The sequence below is a fragment of the Bubalus kerabau genome, chromosome 10 (genome assembly GCF_029407905.1).
Source record: "Bubalus kerabau isolate K-KA32 ecotype Philippines breed swamp buffalo chromosome 10, PCC_UOA_SB_1v2, whole genome shotgun sequence".
Classification (NCBI taxonomy): Eukaryota; Metazoa; Chordata; class Mammalia; order Artiodactyla; family Bovidae; genus Bubalus; species Bubalus kerabau.
In genome coordinates, this window is record NC_073633.1 from 104,949,799 (window position 1) to 104,971,075 (window position 21,277).

Here is a 21,277-nt window from a genome sequence, read left to right on the forward strand (position 1 = left end):
AGGAGATGCACATAATGGACCCTGGCAACCTGCACTCTCTGTGTGGACTATACAAGGGTGTCTACTTGTCTGACTTCCCCAGAAACTGAATTCTGTGAAGGTAGAGTTCAATTCTGCCCTCTTATCCTCAGTTCTACCCCATGGTCCAGTGTGGGGACTGGGACCTGCTGGGCATTCAGCCAATACAGGTTTAAAATATCATAAATTCATGGAAGGGTGACCAGACGCCCCTTAATGAAAACCCCTGAATGAACCACTGGAGCCACATGGGAAGATCAGATGTGTCCACCTCTCATCCATGCCTTCATCCTCAACAAATGTCTCCTGAGTTTTTACTGAGAGCCAGCACCACGCCAAGCAGAGGGGGTCAGAGAGACTTCAGACAGGCCTGCCTGCCATGTGGAGTTTTCAGCCCCGTCTTGGACTGAAATTTACATTAAATCGGTAATCATAGAAATGTGCAATTACAGACTACGAAATTCTAGGAAAAGCACAGGAGAACCTAATTTAATGATGAGGTCTTAGAAAGTCATCCTGGGAGAGTGATGTTTTAACTAAGAGCTAAAGGATGAAAAGTATTATAAGTAACTAGGCAAAGATCTCTGCCAGGCTCAGCACAAAAAGGTCTCTGCTTCTCAATGGCAAGGTCTCCTGGGAGACATTCCAAGAGATGGGACTCGCTTAATGTAGTAACTTGTCTCCAGAGATGATGCCCTCTGTAGCTCCTTGCTTTGTACCCACACACCGCTCCATTGTCTTGAATTTGAATTGGCCTTTCATGGCTTTGGCCAATAGAACATGGCAGAAGGGACGCTATGCTAGGGCATCTTCCTCCCTCTTGGAGCCCTAAGCCACCATGTCCAGCTGCTCAGCTGCAGCAGGAGGTCAGGGAGGAGCACTGGGGCCCAGAATCGTGGTGGAGGAGGCCCTGCTGGACGTCCAGCCTACACTAGACCATGGGGTAGAACTGAGGATAAGAGGGCAGAATTTAACTCTGCCTTCACAGAATTCAGTTTCTGGGGAAGTCAAATGGCAGCTGACCATCTGGGCATGAGAGCCTCCAAACCAGGGAGGTCAAGCTGAGCCTTGTCCACTCACAGAACCATAACAAATAACAAATTATTGTTTTAAGCCTGTAAATTTTGGAGTGGTTGGTCACACAGCAGAAGATAAGCAGTGACCTTGTTAAGACTCATTTGGGGACTTAATCTAAGAGACCTAGGTTTCTATCAGCTGACAAGTCCTCCTGAGAATAACACATTACAGGTGTTCTTACTTGCAAGACAAGAAAGAGTTTGATCCTCTCAATGGATCCAACCTCTATCTGCCCATCTGTCAAGCTTTTCCTTTTTCTGGACTGGAAAGCAGTGGCCTTCAACAAGGCCCTACCCTGACCTTTGACCTCAGTCTCTTTTAGAGACTCTCAGTTTCTGGCAGCTAATTACACTTCTGTGATTTCCAAACCTTCCCTAAAAGTCCAGCCTCAAGGCAGACAAAGGTGGTGCTTGACTTGCAGTTCCCGGGGCCCATGGATTCTACACTGGCATTTTCTTGTTGATTTCATCTCTTGTTTTACAGGACCCAGTAGCTGGTGGAAGCCACCTACTTTCTGCTACTATCCTGTCCTTCAGGTAAGTCTGGGAGGGAGAGCAGGGCAGAGGAGGAATCATGCTTTGAAACCGGTTAGTGTTTTTGTTTGCACAGCTTGTGTTATTAATACTCCTGTTTAGCATAATTAGCTACCTTCCCCGTTTACACACAACCTGCAGTGTTTATGCCTCTATTTGAGAGCTGAACCATCAGCAAAGGAGTCTAGCTCCCTGAAGGCTGAATGCAGGTGGTTCTGAATGCTGCAGGATGCCAGTTGTTCAGAAAAGCCAGAGACACAAGCTTTAATTGTGGCTAAAAATACACTTACTAGAAGAATCAGTCTCCTTAGGACTCTTTGGAGTGGATAAAAGCATACATGGATTCAGCAGTCTTCAGAAAAGCCCTGCAGAACAAAGGAGAAGTGGGCAAGTGGAAACAAATGAACTTTATTAATGGGTGGGGAGGTGAAGATCGCTAATACAGGACAATATGACTTCTCTTTATTTGAATAATTGGCAGTCCATTTTACTTAGCCAGTAACTATTACCTCGGAATGTGATTTCAGACTCAACAAAGCAGTGTAATTTAAGTTCCATCATGACTTCTTGTCAAACTTCAGGCAGGCTGCAATAAATAATTCAGCATCCTTTATAGAATCACAGCCTATTAAGGCTGGAGGAGAGCTTAGAGATAGAATTATGCATCGTGTGATATATTATTACGTGATGTATTATTATGATATAATTATATGCACATTTCCATGTATATTAACTGAGTTAATATTTTTCCATCAGCCACTAATTCACCACTCAAGAAAAAAGTTATCTGTGAAGGAAAAAAAAATAACTCATTTTGACTGGTCAGAAACGAGTCGAGATAAAATGATATACGCGTATGAGCATAGGTAAAAGTGACGCTCTCCAAAGTTGATTTGTAGAATGCCGCCCTAACATCCAGCAGGACCCAGAAACCCCGGTCAAACAACACTACCACAGTGTTCATTATGTGCTGGACACTGTTCTCTGTGTTATCTATATTTAATTCATTTAATCCTTTAAAAATCCCGATGAGGTAAATAGTAAGAGCAAGCCGTTTTCAAATTAATAATAAGAATATGTCGTGAGCCAAGGATTATAATGAACTCATTTCTGTTTTGTTGTTCAGTCACTCAGTTGTGTCTGAATCTTTGCAATCCCATGGACTGCAGCACATCTGGCCTTCCTGTCCTTCACCATCTCCTTGAGCTTGCTCAAACTCATGTCCATTGAGTTGGTGATACCATCCAACCATTTTGTCCTCTGTTATCACCTTGTCATCCTGCCTTCAATCTTTCCCAGCATCAGGATCTTTTCTGATGAGTCAACTCTTCGCATCAGGTGGCCAAAGTACTGGAGTTTAAGCTTCAGCATCAGTCCTTCCAATGACTATTTAGGACTGATTTCCTTTAGAATGGACTGGTTGGATCTCCTTGCAGGGACTCTCAAGAGTCTTCTCCAACACCACAGTTCAAAAGCATCAATTCTTTGGTGCTCAGCCTTCGTTGTGGTCCAACTCTCACATCCATACATGACTACTGGAAAAACCATAGTTTTGACTAATGGTTTACATGGGCCTTTGTTGGCAAAAGGTCTCTTCTTTTTAATATGCTGTCTAAGTTGGTCTTAACTTTTCTTCCAAGGAGTAACCATCTTTTAACTTCATGGCAGCAGTGATTTTGGAGCCCATTTCTGTACACCTGCAATAAAAATGGAAGAGGAGGAGGAAAGGAAAGAAAGGACAGGAGGTCCAGAACTTGCTCACTTCCTTGGACAGGGAGCTCAGGTTAGACTCTCCAGTCCAGTGCTTATTTCCACTCTTAATTCAAGTCCTAAACACCTGGAGTCCCTAAGAAGAGTTCAGAAGACAGCAGCTGTGTTAAACTCTACATAATCTATGAAACTTTGAATGGATCTACCCATTTTTTCCTCATGCCAAACCTTCCTAGTCACGCCTTGTCTGCTGTTACTATTCTTAGAGAAGAGTCTGTGGTGCCTGGAGAGACAGCCAGGACTATAGTCCCCCTAATTCTTCATAACCAACTACTCTGTTCATAGCAGATTAATCTAGGATGGTCACTGATTCAAAGACTGCCATTGATGATAGTCTGGCCAATAATCAATAAAGAAGCCAAAAGCATCAGTTGGACTAGATGGAGTAGTGACACTTGGAAGATATCTTCAGTGCATGTCCAAAGCTCATTCCATGTTATTTTGATGTTCCTCTGGAAAAAGCAAGAGAGTTCCAGAAAAGCATCTATTTCTGTTTTATTGACTATGCCAAAGCCTTTGACTGTGTGGATCACAATAAACTGTGGAAAATTCTGAAAGAGATGAGAATACCAGACCACCTGATCTGCCTCTTGAGAAATTTGTATGCAGGTCAGGAAGCAACAGTTAGAACTGGACATGGACCAACAGACTGGTTCCAAATAGGAAAAGGAGTTCATCAAGGCTGTATATTGTCACCCTGTTTATTTAACTTCTATGCAGAGTACATCATGAGAAACGCTGGACTGGAAGAAACACAAGCTGGAATCAAGATTGCCGGGAGAAATATCAATAACCTCAGATATGCAGATGACACCACCCTTATGGCAGAAAGTGAAGAGGAACTCAAAAGCCTCTTGATGAAAGTGAAAAAGGAGAGTGAGAAAGTTGGCTTAAAGCTCAACATTCAGAAAACAAAGATCATGGCATCCGGTCCCATCACTTCATGGGAAATAGATGAGGAAACAGTGGAAACAGTGTCAGACTTTATTTTTCTGGGCTCCAAAATCACTGCAGATGGTGACTGCAGCCATGAAATTAAAAGACGCTTACTCCTTGGAAGGAAAGTTATGACCAACCTAGATAGCATATTCAAAAGCAGAGACATTACTTTGCCAACAAAGGTCCATCTAGTCAAGGCTATGGTTTTTCCTGTGGTCATGTATGGATGTGAGAGTTGGACTGTGAAGAAGGCTGAGTGCTGAAGAATTGATGCTTTGGAACTGTGGTGTTGGAGAAGACTCTTGAGAGTCCCTTGGACTGCAAGGAGATCCAACCAGTCCATTCTGAAGGAGATCAGCCTTGGGATTTCTTTGGAAGGACTGATGCTAAAGCTGAAACTCCAGTACTTTGGCCACCTCATGCAAAGAGTTGACTCATTGGAAAAGACTCTGATGCTGGGAGGGATTGGGGGCAGGAGGAGAAGGGGACGACAGAGGATGAGATGGCTGGATGGCATCACTGACTCGATGGACGTGAGTCTCAGTGAACTCCGGGAGTTGGTGATGGACAGGGAGGCCAGGCATGCTGAGATTCATGGGGTCACAAAGATTCGGACACGACTGAGCGACTGATCTGATCTGATCTGTCCATTGGAGAAGGAAATGGCAACCCACTCTAGTGTTCTTGCCTGGAGAATCCCAGGGACAGGGGAGCCTGGTGGGCTGCCGTCTGTGGGGTCGCACAGAGTCGGACACAACTGAAGTGACTTAGCAGTAGCAGCATAGGGAGATCAGATCAGATCAGATCAGTCGCTCAGTCGTGTCCGACTCTTTGTGACCCCATGAATCACAGCACGGCAGCCCTCTCTGTCCAACACCAACTCCCGGAGTTCACTGAGACTCACATCCATCGAGTCAGTGATACCATCCAGCCATCTCATCCTCTGTCGTCCCCTTCTCCTCCTGCCCCCAGTCCCTCCCAGCATCAGGGTCTTTTCCAATGAATCAACCCTTCGCATGAGGTGGCCAAAGTACTGGAGTTTCAGCTTTAGCATCATTCCTTCCAAAGAAATCCCAAGGCTGATCTCCTTCAGAATGGACTGGTTGTATCTCCTTGCAGTCCAAGGGACTCTCAAGAGTCTTCTCCAACACCACAGTTCAAAAGCATCAATTCTTCAGCGCTCAGCCTTCTTCACAGACCAACTCTCACATCCATACATGACCACAGGAAAAACCATAGCCTTGACTAGACGAACCTTGGTTGGCAAAGTAATGTCTCTGCTTTTCAATATGCTATCTAGGTTGGTCATAACTTTCCTTCCAAGGAGTAAGCGTCTTTTAATTTCATGGCTGCAGTTACCATCTGTAGCGATTTTGGAGCCCAGAAAAATAAAGTCTGACACTGTTTCCACTGTTTCCCCATCTATTACCCATGAAGTGGTGGGACCAGATGCCATGATCTTCGTTTTCTGAATGTTGAGCTTTAAGCCAACTTTTTCACCCTCCACTTTCACTTTCATCAAGAGGCTTTTGAGTTCCTCTTCACTTTCTGCCATAAGGGTGGTGTCATCTGCATATCTGAGGTTATTGATATTTCTCCCGGCAATCTTGATTCCAGCTTGTGTTTCTTCCAGTCCAGCGTTTCTCATGATGTACTCTGCATAGAAGTTAAATAAACAGGGTGACAATATACAGCCTTGACGAACTCCTTTTCCTATTTGGAACCAGTCTGTTGGTCCATGTCCAGTTCTAACTGTTGCTTCCTGACCTGCATACAAATTTCTCAAGAGGCAGATCAGGTGGTCTGGTATTCTCATCTCTTTCAGAATTTTCCACAGTTTATTGTGATCCACACAGTCAAAGGCTTTGGCATAGTCAATAAAGCAGAAATAGATGTTTTTCTGGAATTCTCCTGCTTTGTCCATGATCCAGTGGATGTTGGCAATTTGATCTCTGGTTCCTCTGCCTTTTCTAAAACCAGCTTGAATATCAGGAAGTTCAGGGTTCACATATTGCTGAAGCCTGGCTTGGAGAATTTTGAGCATTACTTTGCTAGGGTGTGAGATGAGTGCAATTGTTCAGTAGTTTGAGCATTCTTTGGCATTGCCTTTCTTTGGGATTGGAATGAAAACTGACCTTTTCCAGTCCTGTGGCCACTGCTGAGTTTTCCAAATTTGCTGGCATATTGAGTGCAGCACTTTCAGCATCATCTTTCAGGATTCGTAATAGCTCAACTGGAATTCCATCACCTCCACTAGCTTTGTTCATAGTGATGCTTTCTAAGGCCCACTTGACTTCACATTCCAGGATGTCTGGTTCTAGGTCAGTGATCACACCATCATGATTATCTGGGTCGTGAAGATCTTTTTTGTACAGTTCTTCTGTGTATTCTTGCCATCTCTTCTTAATATCTTCTGCTTCTGTTAGGTCCATACCATTTGTCCTTTATCGAGCCCATCTTTGCATGAAATGTTCCTTTGGTATCTCAGATTTTCTTGAAGAGATCCCTAGTCTTTCCCATTCTGTTGTTTTCCACTATTTCTTTGCATTGATCACTGAAGAAGGCTTTCTTATCTCTTCTTGCTATTCTTTGGAACTCTGCATTCAGATGTTTATATCTTTCCTTAATGACCTCTGTTCGTTTCCAAGGCAAACCATTCAATATCACAGTAATCCAAGTCTATGCCCCAACCAGTAACGCTGAAGAAGCTGAAGTTGAACGGTTCTATGAAGACCTACAAGACCTTTTAGAACTAACACCCAAAAAAGATGTCCTTTTCATTATAGGGGACTGGAATGCAAAAGTAGGAAGTCAAGAAACACCTGGAGTAACAGGCAAATTTGGCCTTGGAATACGGAATGAAGCAGGGCAAAGACTAATAGAGTTTTGCCAAGAAAATGCACTGGTCATAGCAAACACCCTCTTCCAACAACACAAGAGAAGCCTCTATACATGGACATCACCAGATGGTCAACACTGAAATCAGATTGATTATATTCTTTGCAGCCAAAGATGGAGAAGCTCTATACAGTCAGCAAAAACAAGACCAGGAGCTGACTGTGGCTCAGACCATGAACTCCTTATTGCCAAATTCAGACTTAAATTGAAGAAAGTAGGGGAAACCACCAGACCATCAGGTATGACCTAAATCAAATCCCTTATGATTATACAGTGGAAGTGAGAAATAGATTTAAGGGCCTAGATCTGATAGATAGAGTGCCTGATGAACTATGGAATGAGGTTCGTGACATTGTACAGGAGACAGGGATCAAGATCATTCCCATAGAAAAGAAATGCAAAAAAAAAGCAAAATGGCTGTCTGGGGAGGCCTTACAAATAGCAGCATAGGAAAAGAAGGGGCAAACATTGAATTCTGTGTTTATGTTTTTGGCTTCCTTCATAGGATATAAAGAAAAACGGATAACAAAGAGAAAACAGCAAGGACAACATGCCCAAACTCCCTTGCTGGGCATGTGTCTTGCTCAAAGTAACTGAAAGAGGATCTGTATGGCAGAGAGTTCTTGAAAGGTGTGGCTCAGCCTACAGCACTCTTGGTGACCTGGGCTGGGGAGGAGGGATGGACTGGTGGGTTAGAAGGCTCTGACCATCCAGAGACAGGGACTGGTACAAAAGCTTAACCCAACTGGTCATTCAGTTCTGGAGGATATTTTGGGGTTCCTGTCGCTTCAGACTGAGCCCAGTTCTGACTGATACACTGTCCAATCAGATGCGTCGTTCCATCTCCTCAGGTCCTGAGTGAGGGGAGGCGAGGTCAAGAGGCAGGGAGCAGCCCGGAGTGCTACACTGATTGATGTCCCTCCACACGGAAGGGAGGGTTAGCGGGGAGAGAAGAGTTCCCCTTCTGACAAGTTATTCACTCGGCAAATGATTGCATACCTCTTGCTATAGGCCAAATCCTGGTTTAAGAGCTTCACAACTGACAGTTTACTTAATTCTCATAACAGTCCGACAAGTAAGCAGGACTTACCCTTGGTGGGAACTGGCTGATCCCACCAATTGTTTGTATGGAGAAGACAATATTGTTGGTGGACAATAAGGCAGGCATGCTCAGTCACTTTAGTAGTGTCAGACTCTCTGCAACCCTATGGATGGTAGCCCACCAGGTTCCTCTGTCCATGGGATTCTCCAGGCAAGATTACTGGAGTAGGTTGCCATTTCCCTCTCTAGGGGCTGTTCCCAATCCAGGGTTCAAACCCGCATCTCTTATTTCCTGCATTAGCAGGTAGGTTCTTTACCACTAGTGCCACCTGAGAGAAATGTGTATATGTAGAGGGGAAAATGCAGAAGCCAAAGGCAGTGGAGGACATGCATAAGAAGATACCATGGGGTAGAAAGAAACTGAGTTGAAACCGCTGGTGGTTGAATGTGATAGGAGGGCAGAAGCAGGGCAGATACTGAAAGGCAGTGATGGAATCCCCACAGTGATGGGAAAATAGTCTAGGAATGATGGATTCGACCCTGCTGAAGGGGTAAGCACAAGCCAGGGCATCTCAGGTGACCACTGAGATAGCCTTTATTTCTCCGGCCTCTCCATCTATCCCAACATAAACATCCTTCACTTGAGGTAACACAGGAGGGTCTCTGTACTTGTTCCTCCTAGGAAACTGCCTGGTGTAGTGAGGGAATGCAGAAGAGCTAGCCTGCCTAGGGTTGCATCCATGCTCCATCACTCCTGAGCACTGTCATCTGGAGCAAGTTACCTGACCTCTCTGGGCCTCTGTTACATCATCTGTGGAGGAGTTTATCATGGGGATAGTACTACTACTTACCTTGTAGGACTGTTATGAGAATTAAATAAACTGCCAGGGCCTGAGGAGGTGGAATGATGCATCTGATTGGAGAGTGTATCAGTCAGTACTGGGCTTAGCCTGAAGTAACAGGAAACCCAACTATCCTCCAGGACTGAATAATAATTAAACAAGATACAGGTCATCTCTCTCCCATAAATAAAGTCTGAGGTGAGCCAGTCCAGCTCTGGAATGATGTCCCCGGGGTCCCATCCTCAGAATTCAGTTTCCATTTCTTGGTCCACATGGACACTCTTGCTGGAAGGGAAGAGGAAACCTAGTGGGAAGAATGCAGACCCTCATTCATCCTAGAATGAGGCACAAACCTGTCCTTTTACTCCCACGTCCTTGAGCAGAGTCAAATGGCCACACCTAGTTGCAAGAGAGATTGGGGAATGTCATCTTTATTCTGAGGAGCCACCAGGCCCCACTGAAAGATGGGGACTGTATTACCATCAGGGAAGGGAAGAAGAGATTGAGGGGGTAACCAGCGCCATAGTGAGTTTGTGTGGAGAAACTGAATGCTTCGTTCATCCCTTGTTGGGCAAAAGGCTTCTCTTCATCTAGCAGGGCTGGTGGATGTCCGTCTGACTCTAGGCTTCAGGATTAGAAAGTCGCCTTGACCACCAACAGAAACTGTGTCCTCCAGTATCACTGTTATCACCACAAAGGTGATATATTTATCTCCCCCGATGAAAAATGGCCTTGTTTTTAGTTGTTTCTGTCCTTTATCGAGCCCATCTTTGCATCCCTTGGTATCTCTAATTTTCTTGAAGAGATCTCTAGTCTTTCCCATTCTGTTGTTTTCCTCTATTTCTTTGCACTGATCACTGAGGAAGGCTATCTTATCTCTTCTTGATATTCTTTGGAACTCTGCATTCAGATGCTTATATCTCTCCTTTTCTCCTTTGCTTTTCTCTTCTCTTCTTTTCACAGCTATTTGTAAGGCCTCCCCAGACAGCCATTTTGCTTTTTTGCATTTCTTTTCCATGGGGATGGTCTTGATCCCTGTCTCCTGTACAATGTCACGAACCTCATTCCATAGTTCATCAGGCACTCTATCTATCAGATCTAGGCCCTTAAATCTATTTCTCACTTCCACTGTATAATCATAAGGGATTTGATTTAGGTCATACCTGAATGGTCTAGTGGTTTTCCCTACTTTCTTCAATTTAAGTCTGAATTTGGCAATAAGGAGTTCATGGTCTGAGCCACAGTCAGCTCCTGGTCTTGCTTTTGCTGACTGTATAGAGCTTCTCCATCTTTGGCTCAAATAATATAATCAATCTGATTTCAGTGTTGACCATCTGGTGATGTCCATGTATAGAGTCTTCTCTTGTGTTGTTGGAAGAGGGTGTTTGCTATGACCAGTGCATTTTCTTGGCAAAACTCTTTAGTCTTTGCCCTGCTTCATTCCGTAACAGTGTCAGACTTTATTTTGGGGGGCTCCAAAATCACTGCAGATGGTGACTGCAGCCATGAAATTAAAAGACGCTTACTCCTTGGAAGGAAAGTTATGACCAACCTAGATAGCATATTCAAAAGCAGAGACATTACTTTGCCAACAAATGTCCATCTAGTCAAGGCTATGGTTTTTCCTGTGGTCATGTACGGATGTGAGAGTTGGACTGTGAAGGCTGAGTGCTGAAGAATCGATGCTTTTAAACTGTTGGAGAAGACTCTTAAGAGTCCCTTGGACTGCAAGGAGATCCAACCAGTCCATTCTGAAGGAGATCAGCCCTGGGATTTCTTTGGAAGGAATGATGCTAAAGCTGAAACTCCAGTACTTTGGCCACCTCATGCAAAGTGTTGACTCACTGGAAGAGACTTTGATGCTGGGGGGGATTGGGGGCACGAGGAGAAGCGGACGACAGAGGATGAGATGGCTGAATGGCATCACTGACTTGATGGACGTGAGTCTCAGTGAACTCCAGGAGTTGGTGATGAACAGGGAGGCCTGGCGTGCTGTGGTTCTATGGGGTCGCAAAGGGTCGGACACGACTGAGTGACTGAACTGAAGTGAACTTAGTTGTTTCAGAACCCTGGTGCAGAAGAAGCGAGATTGTTTAACAGACTCTTCCAGTTTCCAGGATAGCTCAATGAGGGAAAAGACCTGCACAAACTTTGTCATCACACACAGGAGTCGTGTAGAATTCCATACGTTGTGGACTCATGGCATAGAGAGAAACCAGGGTGCATTTCTGATGTTTCAACTGCACTCCTCCTAGATCCAAAATGTGCTTGGTGACTAAATATGTCTGGATGCAGTCTAAAAAAAAAACCTCCAGTCAAAGCAATGCCATTATACATATTCCATTCTGGGGAGATTTTCTGTTGAGTGGGATCCAGGGCTTTTGTGTTAATCCTTTACCAGAGTTGGGGTTTTTTGATCTAAACTGACTATTCTCTACCATGTACTCTTAACATTTAGAAAGTGTCCATTTTTAGCAAAAGCACAGCTGTGTGAATGCAGCATATTGGTGTGGAGGAGGGTTATATTTCACTTTTCTGTATTAGAGAAGTAAGAAAACCACTGATTTTTAGATTTGGAAGGAAACTTAGGGATCTTCAAGCCAATCCTTCCTATTACAGATGAGAAAACTGAAGCCCAGAAAAGGAAAGAAAAGCTGATCACTCAAGCTAATAAATTATAGATTTGGACAAGGGCCCAATAACTACCACTTCAATATACCTACAGGATACCTACCACCCAAGGCAAAACTCCCCTCCACTCTTTTCCACGCAACACCTTCCCTACAATCAATACAATTAAGAGATGAGATGGGTTATTTAAACTAAGTCTCCATGCCTCGTTTTCCCACCTGTAGAATGAGAATCATAATGACTGTCTCACAGGGCTATCCATAAAGGTTAAGTTAGATAACTATGCTAATACATGTGTGCATGCTAAGTCACTTTGGTTGTGTCTGACTCTGCGACCTCATGGATTGTACCCCGCCAGGCTCCTCTGTCCATGGGATTCTCCAGGCAAGAATACTGGAGTGGGTTGCTTTGCCTTCCTCCAGAAGCTCTTCCCAACCCAGGAACCAAACCAACGTCTCTTATGTCTCCTGCATTTGCAAGCGGGTTCTTTACCATTAGTACCACCTGGGAAGCCCAACTAGGCTAATACTCTTACACAAACAAAGTAAATGTACCTCAAACAGAGTAAGGGCTCACAAAGAGTTTTTATTAAAAGAGAACACCATCTAAAAGGTTAAAAGCTCTAAGCAGGTACTGAGGTCATATCACTTCTGTCACTTGTTCATTCATTCATTCAATCAAGAGTAAATACATAGTTATTTATCTGCTCTGTGGCAAGCATTGAGCTGAATTCTGAGGATATAAAGGTGAATCTGATCATGCTCGTGGTATAGAAGAGGAAATAAGTGATTATATAATATATTAAAACCAAAAAATGGAATGGGTAAATACAGGTATGAGGTATAAAGAGTGTCCAATGAAGTCTCTTGATTAAGGCTGGGAGCAGAGAGAGTAACAGAAAATATTTCCTAAAAGAAGTGACTCCTGAGTTTGATTTTCAAAGAAATAGTAGGTTCAAAGGCACTGAGGCATGAGACACTATGTTACTCATGGAAAAACAACAGAGTTCAGTGTTGGAGAATAAGGTGCAAAGAGGACAGAAATAGGAGCTGAGGTGGACAGGAACCAGATCATGAAGACTGTTCAGTCCATGTTGAGAACTAAGAGTTTATGTCCAGCCAGTCAAGAGCTTGGTGCATGCTTTTTGAGCAGAAAGAGATGTGGCCAGATTGCTTCTGGCATGAGTTGAGTAAAAGGAGCAATTTAGGAGGCAGGAAGCAGGAAAGCAAGTTAGGCGACGAGGTCAAGACTGTAAGCTGTTCGCCAATATCCATCCAATATCCATTCTCTCTTCTTACATAGGGGTTGAATGTTTACCTGGACATAGGCTGCCCAGAATGAAGACTACATTTCCTAGTTAACTCCTTGCAATGAAGTGGGGCCATATAACTAATCCTGCTCAGTGGGATGTGATTCTAAATTACATGGGAAACTCTGGGTTCCTAGTTGAAGGAAAGGTTAAAAATACCCTCTCATTTCTCATATCCCCCTTCTTTCTTCCTGGAATTCAGGGATGGCGGCAAGCCATCTTGGACCATGTAGATGAGAGCACCACCAGAAGGAGGAGGAATTCCCTAGCAGAAGGAATCTGAGCTTCTGAAGAAGAAGAGGCTGCAGACCAGCCTGGATTTTTACACGACAGAGAAAAACCCTCCTGTCTTGTGTTTTAAGCCACTGGTACTTAGGTCTTTTGCCAACAAAGGTCCGTCTAGTCAAAGCTATGGTTTTTCCAGTAGTCATGTATGGATGTGAGAGGTGGACTATAAAGAAAGCTGAGTGCCAAAGAATTGATGCTTTTGAACTGTGGTGTTGGAGAAGACTCTTGAGAGTCCCTTGGACTGCAAGAAGGTCCAACCAGTCCATCCTAAAGGAGATCAGTCCTGGGTGTTCATTGGAAGGACTGATGCTGAAGCTGAAACTCCAATACTTTGGCCACCTCATGCAAAGAGTTGATTCATTGGAAAAGACCCTGATGCTGGGAAAGACTGAAGGCAGGAGGAAAAGGGGATGACAAAGGATGAGATGGTTGGATGGCATCACCGACTCAATAGACATGAGTTTGAGTAAACTCCAGGAGTTGGTGATGGACAGGGAGGCCTAGTGTGCTGCAGTCCATTGAGTCACAAAGAGTCGGACACGACTGAGTGATTGAATTGAACTGAACTTAACTTTAGGTCTCGGTCACATGCAGTCAAACCTGTGTTGTCACAATTCCATGAGATGCTGCTGTGTAGATGAAGGGAGACCGTCTAAGCTGAGGCAGAGGGAATGGAGCAGAGAGAACATTTGAGAGAAGCTGTAGGACTTACTCACAGAAGACATGAGAGAAGAGGTGTCAACTGCAGCTCCCGAGTGCCTTTGCTTGAAGACTAAGTGAGTGATGACATCAAGGAAGAAAGACAGGAGAAATTAAATGGCTTCCAAACATTTTAAAGACTTGGAAGTTTTCTGGACAAGGTCTCAGTTTTCAGTTCATTTATTCATCCATTCAGAAATCCTTTACTGAACTTGCACAAAATATAAGTAACACATAATTTTTTCAAGTTATACATTAGCAACAGTCAGTTTAAAAAAAAAAAAAGGTGATCTCTAATGTAACAGCAATAAAGTACAGAAATCTCTAGACTGTGCACAGATGTGTGAAATCCTCCATGACTTGAGCTATCAACAGAAAGGCATCTCTTAATGAGTGTGGTGTTGCTCCAGATTTGTACAGGCAGTGAGCCTGGAAAAGGGAAGTGTGCGAGGCACATTCTGAGCTGAAAGACTTCATCAAACCCTACTTGTTTGGAATCGAGGTGCTGTGAGAAAGAGAAAATCCTTTAATCGAGGAAGATTCCAGGTAACCAACTCACTGAGTTGTGCCATAATCCCAACTATCCTTAGGGCATCCATTTTCAACTAAGTTGTTGGCACAAAATAAAATATGAGTATGTACATGCCTTACATCTTGAAACATAGCCCTGTTTAGATAATCTGTGCACATTTTCACAGCAGACTTTTTGAAGTGTTTATCCTCCTACACAAGCAGTTTAAATAATCACCCCCATGTGATATTCTGGACTTCCTCAGTAGAAAAGCTTTTCTCATATTGATTAAAAATTCAAAGGATATCTATAAATCAGGAAACTTATTTTACATTTGTGTTACCATCTAAAAATATTAGGCTGCCTCCAACATATCCTAAAATAGGTTTTTTAAATATAAAATACACAGGAAGGAAGATAAACAAGCTGATTTATCCTGTCTTAATGGACTGCTGAGCTCCTCTCATCTCTGTTGCCCTCAGAATCCTCTGTCAACGGTTAAATGAAGGTATTTCTCAACTAAGTCAGACGAAGGGAAAGTGTTGGTTTAATTAACTGGCATTCAGTGCAGTTCTCCAGGTTATTTCTTGAACACCTGCCAGAACCTGCCCTAAGCCTGTAGGATTATGTAAACTATGTATGTTATGCAGAATTATGTAAAATTGTTGCTCTGTTACAGATGCAAGCAGAGAGCCCTGGGGTCTAGAGGCAAGGATGAATTCCTTATGATTAGAATCAAAACACTTCCTAAAGATTCCTACATTTGAGCTGAGCTTCAGGAAGGAAGGGCTGGACCTGTCAAGGAGGCAGGTCTGACATTCCAGACAGAGGGAATTAGTTTCTATGAGAGTTGGATGATCAGTACAGAGCCTGGTGGGAATGGGCTGTCAGCTGTGCAGGAGGTATGTTTATGGGCTGACTTGTGTCTCTCAAAATTCCTGTGTTGAGGTCCTAACCCGTAGTTCCTCAGACCATGACTGTATTTGGAGACAGTCTTTGAAGAGGTAATTAAGGCAAAATGAGGTTGTTAGTGGACCTCCCTGGAGAAGGCGATGGCACCGCACTCCAGTTTGCCTGGAAAATCCCATGGATGGGGGAACCTGGTGGGCTGCAGTCCATGGGGTCGCGAAGAGTCGGACATGACTGAGCAACTTCACTTTCATTTTTCACTTTCATGCATTGGACAAGGAAATGGCAACCCACTCCAGTGTTCTTGCCTGGAGAATCCCAGGGGGAGCCTGGTGGGCTGCTGTCTATGGGGCCGCACAGAGTCGGACATGACTGAAGTGACTTAGCAGCAACAGCAGCAGCAGTGGACCTTCCAGGTGGCACCAGTGGTTAAAAAAAGAAAAATCTGCCTGCCAATGCAGAAGGCAGAAGAGACTTGGGTTCAATCTCTGGGTTGGGAAGATCCCCTGGAGTAGGAAATGGCAGCCCACTCCAGTATCTTTGCCTGGAGAATCCCATGGACAGAGGAGCCTGGTGGGCTACAGTCCCTGGGGTCACAAAGAATCAGACGTGACTGAGCACATGTGCACACACAGGGCAGACCTAATCCAATAAATGACTGGTGTCCTTAGCAGAGGAAGTTGGGACACAGACACTCACAGAAAGAAGACCACGTGATGACACAGGGAAGCCAAGGAAACAGGCCTCGGGAGAGGCCAACTCTGCCAGCACCTTGATCACAAGCTTCTAGCCTCCAGGACTGTAAGGAGATAAATTTCTGTTATTTAAGCCACTCAGTCTGTGATACTTTGTGATGGAAGCTCTAGCAAATTAATATGAGGGTGACTTGTCAAAATTTGTAAAAGACCTTCAAGTGCATGACGGTTAGTCCTCACATCATCCTTGCCAGGTACACATTGTTGTGCACATTTAAGGAAACAGGCTCACAGAGGATAATCAACTTTCCCAACGTCACACTTCTACAAGTAGCAGGAAAAAAAAAAAAATAGGTAGAGAATTGGAATCAAACTTCACATGTTATTTGCTCATTTTTACTTATTGGTATTATCCTAGACACTCTCCATGCTCAATCGCTTCAGTCACATCCCACTCTTTGTAACCCCAGATGATAGCCCACCAGGCTCCTGTGTCCATGGGATTTCCCAGGCAAGAATACTGGAGTGGGTTGCCATGGCTTTCTCCAGGGCTCTTCCCAACCCAGGGATGGAACCCACATCTCTCAAGTCTTCTGCTTCGGGGGATGCTCTTCACCACTAGCACCACCTGGGGACACTCCCCATATCAGTAAAAATCCAAGCCTGTCGATGTAGGTTTGCCTATCTCAACTTTGGATAAGCTGCCAAGGGATTCTACGTAAGACAAAAACATCCCTGAAAACTACACTGGAAAAAGCAGAAATGAATCATAATCTGTTAAAACTGGTAAGGAATTTCGTGATCACTCAGGAAAGTCAAACGTGTCATAGATGAGAAGAGGGCCATGGCACATCATGGAGCTGGAAAGGCAGTCCTGGAGTATGTGAATGCTCTGGGGAGGACTTCCTCATCTTCCTGGAGCTCAAGACCCATGAAAAGCTGAACGAGTGGCTGATTCCTCCCTCAGTCAGTCAGTCAGTCAGTTCAGTCACTCAGTCGTGTCTGACTCTTTGTGACCCCATGGACTGCAGCACACCAGGCTTCCCGGTCCATCACCAACCTCCGGAGTTTGCTCAAACTCGTGTCCATTGAGTCGGTGATGCCATCCAACCATCTCATCCTCTGTCATCCCCTTCTCCTCCCACCTTCAATCCTTCCCAGCATCAGGGTCTTTTCCAATGAGTTAGTTCTTCGCATCTGGTGGCCACTTCAGCATCAGTCCTTCCAATGAATATTCAGGACTGATTTTCTTTAGAATTCCTCCCTAACCCTGGATCTGATAAAACAAAATGGATGGTGGTGTTAGTGCTCACCTCACAGTTTATAGAAGGAAAGAATGGTCCACAGAAACACTCAGGAAACATAAATTATGAACTCTACGATTTGCAAGATAAAAATCAAGAGCACTGTTCTTGCCTTTTGTCTCAAGATTATCCAATTCATTCTTTATAACCATCTTTCAGACTGATGGGGTGATTGTTGCAAGACCATATGTCTATCTTCAGTGAAATCCATTGAATAACTGGGATCACTTAAGGAGAAAGAAAACATTCATCACCTCGTGAATTTTACTATCCAGTTGAAGATAACATGACAAAATCTTCTTTTAAAATTAGAAAGAAAAAAGACAGGAATATGCTTAAAGCGGCCTTCAAATTATTTTCTCAATAACCTAAGGAGAATCTATGTGGTAGCTCCATTTTTGGTTTTTTGAGGAACCTCCACACTGTTCTCCAAAGTGGCTGTACCGGTTTACATTCCCACCAACAGTGCAGGGGAGTTCCCTTTTCACCAGAGCCTCTTCAGCATTTATTGCTTGTAGGTGTTTTGGTGATTGCCATCCTGACTGGTGTGAGGCCGAAGCTCACTGTTGTTTTGATTTGCATTTCTCTCACAATTAGAGAAGTGCACAGCTCCTGCATGGGCTATAAAGCATAGGATAATTGAAAGAAATCATGAACATTCATCTAGCATTACAGGCTTTGGGTATCCATTCTAATCCTAGCAGCCAGGCCCCACAACTCCTGTGAATCACTGGATTCACTATAGGTTTGTGTTTTTTGTGGTTTTTTTTTGTTTGTTTTTTTTTTTTTTTGCTTGCCTTCAACAACCCCAAATAGGACATTTTATTACTTATTCATTCTTTTAACTCTAAGTGAACTAAGTTATGCTTGTAAATGATTGGGCCATGGCAATCAAGCTACCTGACAATTTCCATGGAAGTCACAGTGCTAACTTAATGCAATGTGACAGCACTTTCCTGTTCCACATTCTCAAAATTTGATTATTCAGAATAAAAAAAAAATTCATCAGGAGCCTCACTCAGATTGCACAAGGCCTGTTCAGTATCCGAATGCAGAGGTTAGGCTGCAGGAGTGACAGCCCAGAGCAGCCGGCCTGCCCATCAGTCATCTTTCTCGGGCTCCAAATGGAGCAGAATTTATGTGTACTGGTTCTGTTACCTTTTTCAGGATTCGGGGCTTTGCTAGTCCATGAATAATGAAATCCACCACTAGTCATAAACTGGAAGAGATAGTCTGTATTTTGACTCCGCGAAAGCAATTTAAAAGGATTTCCCATAGTTATATACAGATGTGAAAGTTAGACTATGAAGGTTGAACACTGAAGAATCGATGCTTTCAAACTGTGGTGCCAGAGAAGACTCTTGAGAGTCCCTTGGACTGCAAGGAAATTAAACCAGTCCATCCTAAAGGAAATCAATCCTGAACATTCATTGAAAGGACTGATGCTGAAGCTGAAGCTCCAATACTTAGGCCACCTGATTCAAAGAACTGACTTTGGAAAAGATCCTGATGCTGGGAAAGATTGAAGGCGGGAGGAGAAGGGGAAAACAGAGGATAAAATTGTTGGATGGTATTATCAACTCAATGGAAATGAGTTTGAGCCAACTCTGGAAGACAGTGAAGGACAGTGAAGTCTGGTGTGGTGCAGTCCACGAAGTCTCAAAGAGTCAGACACGACTTAACAACTGACCAACAACAAAGCCTCTGGCACATTCCTAGACCTGGCACATTAGAGCATCCAGAGTAGCTTCCACCCAGGTTCTTCATTCCACTGGTATTTGCTGCATATTTCCCGCAGGTGTCTAATTAGTAAATGACATAAAAGTGTAGGCGTTTGCATTACCCTGGTTCAGTTCGGGACTGGAAAATGCAGCTTCTCTTTTCTCTATTTTCACTTGGTGCTTCTCATTCTAAGTTTCTACCACCTTCCAAGGCCCCCAGCCACCAGCAGGGCACAGTGAACATTTAGTGCCATAAAGACTAAGCATGGGATTTTCACCAGACTGAAAGGGCAGCAATCCCAATGAGGTAGGAGGGTGAGGTAACCTCAGAGCCACCTACGACATCATTTCAAGAAACCACTGACAGGGCAGGACACTACTTCTCCCCAACTCTCCCTTCACCAGTGAAGAACTCTCAGGATGTCTGAAATTAACACAGGTTGTCCCATGTCTTGGCTGTTGTGAATACTTTTGCTATGAACATAGGGGTGCATGTGTCTCTCTAAATGATAGTTTTGACCAGATATATATGTTCAGAAGTGGGACTGCTGGATCATAATGGCAACTCTAGCTTTTTGAGGAAGCTCAATGCTGTTTTACATACTGGCTGCACCAATGTATGTTCCAACAGTTATGCTGCTATTGCTGTTTAGTCAATAATACGTGTAGGACTGTTTGCAACCCCAGGGACTGTAGCCCTCCAGGCTCCTCTGACCCCATGGACTGTAGCCCGCCAGGTTCCACTGTCCATGGGATATACTAGGCAAGAATACTGGAGTGGGTTGCCATTTCCTTCTCTGGGGACCTTCCTGACCCAGGGATCAAATCTGAATCTCCTGCTTGGCAGGTGGATTCTTTACCAATGAGCTGCCTGGGACGTAGAGACGGCTAAGAGGAATGTGAAAAGATGCTCAACATCGCTAATTATTAGAGAAATGCAAATCAAGACTACAATGAGCTGTCTCCTCACACCAATCAGAATAGCCATTATTTAAAAATTCACAAATAACAACTGTCCAACAGTGTAGGAGGGTTCATTTTTCTCCACACTCTCTCTAGCATTTATTTGTGAGCTTTTTGATGATGGCCATTCTCTCTGGTGTGAGTCTTGTTTTGCTACAAGACTAATTGTAGTCTTGGTTTGCATTTCTCCAATAACTATCAACATTGAGCATCTTTTCATGTGTCTCTTGACTATCTCTACATCTTCCTTGGAGAAACATCTGTTTGGGTCTCCTGCCCATTTTTGACTGAGTCATTTGTCTTTTTGTTAGAGTTAAATGCATTGGTTGCATATTTTGGAAATTAAGCCCTGTTGGTTGCATCATTTGCAAATATTTTCTCCTAGTCCTTATGTTGTCTGTTTTATGGTTTCCTTTGCTGTGCAAAAGCTTGTAAGTTTGATTAAGTCCCATTTGTTTATTTTTGCTTTTATTTCTATTGTCTTGCTATTATTTCTATTGTCTAAGAAAATATTGGTACAATTTATGCTGAAGAATGTTTTGCTTGTGTTCTAGTTTTTTTTATTATGTATATATAATTTTGTTTCTATTTACTTGGCTGTGCTGGGCCTTTGTTGCTGTACAGGGTTTTCTCTAATTGCAGTTAGCGGGGGCTACTCTCTAACTGCTGTGCACAGGTTTCTTATTGCAGGGGCTTCTCTTGTCGTGGAGCACAGGCTCTAGGGAACCTGGCTTCAGGATTTGTGGCACATAGTTCAGTAATTCTTGCTTGTGAGCTCTAGAGCACAAGCCCAATACTTGTGGTGCACAGGCTTATTAGTTGCTCTGAGGCACATGGGATCTTCCCGGACCAAGGATCCATGTCTCTTGCTTTGGCAGGCAGATTCTTCACCAATGAGCCACCAAGGAAGCCCCTCTTATTGGAGTTCTATGATGTCATCTTATGTTTAAGCCTTTAAGCCATTTTGAGTTTATTGTATATAGTGTGAGGGTGTGCTCTGACTTTGCATGCAACTGTCCAACTTTCCCAACACCATTTGAAGAAACTGTCTTTTATCCATTGTATATTCTTGCTTCCTGTGTCAAAGATTGACTGTAGGTGTGTGGGTTTATTTCTGGGCTTCCTAGTC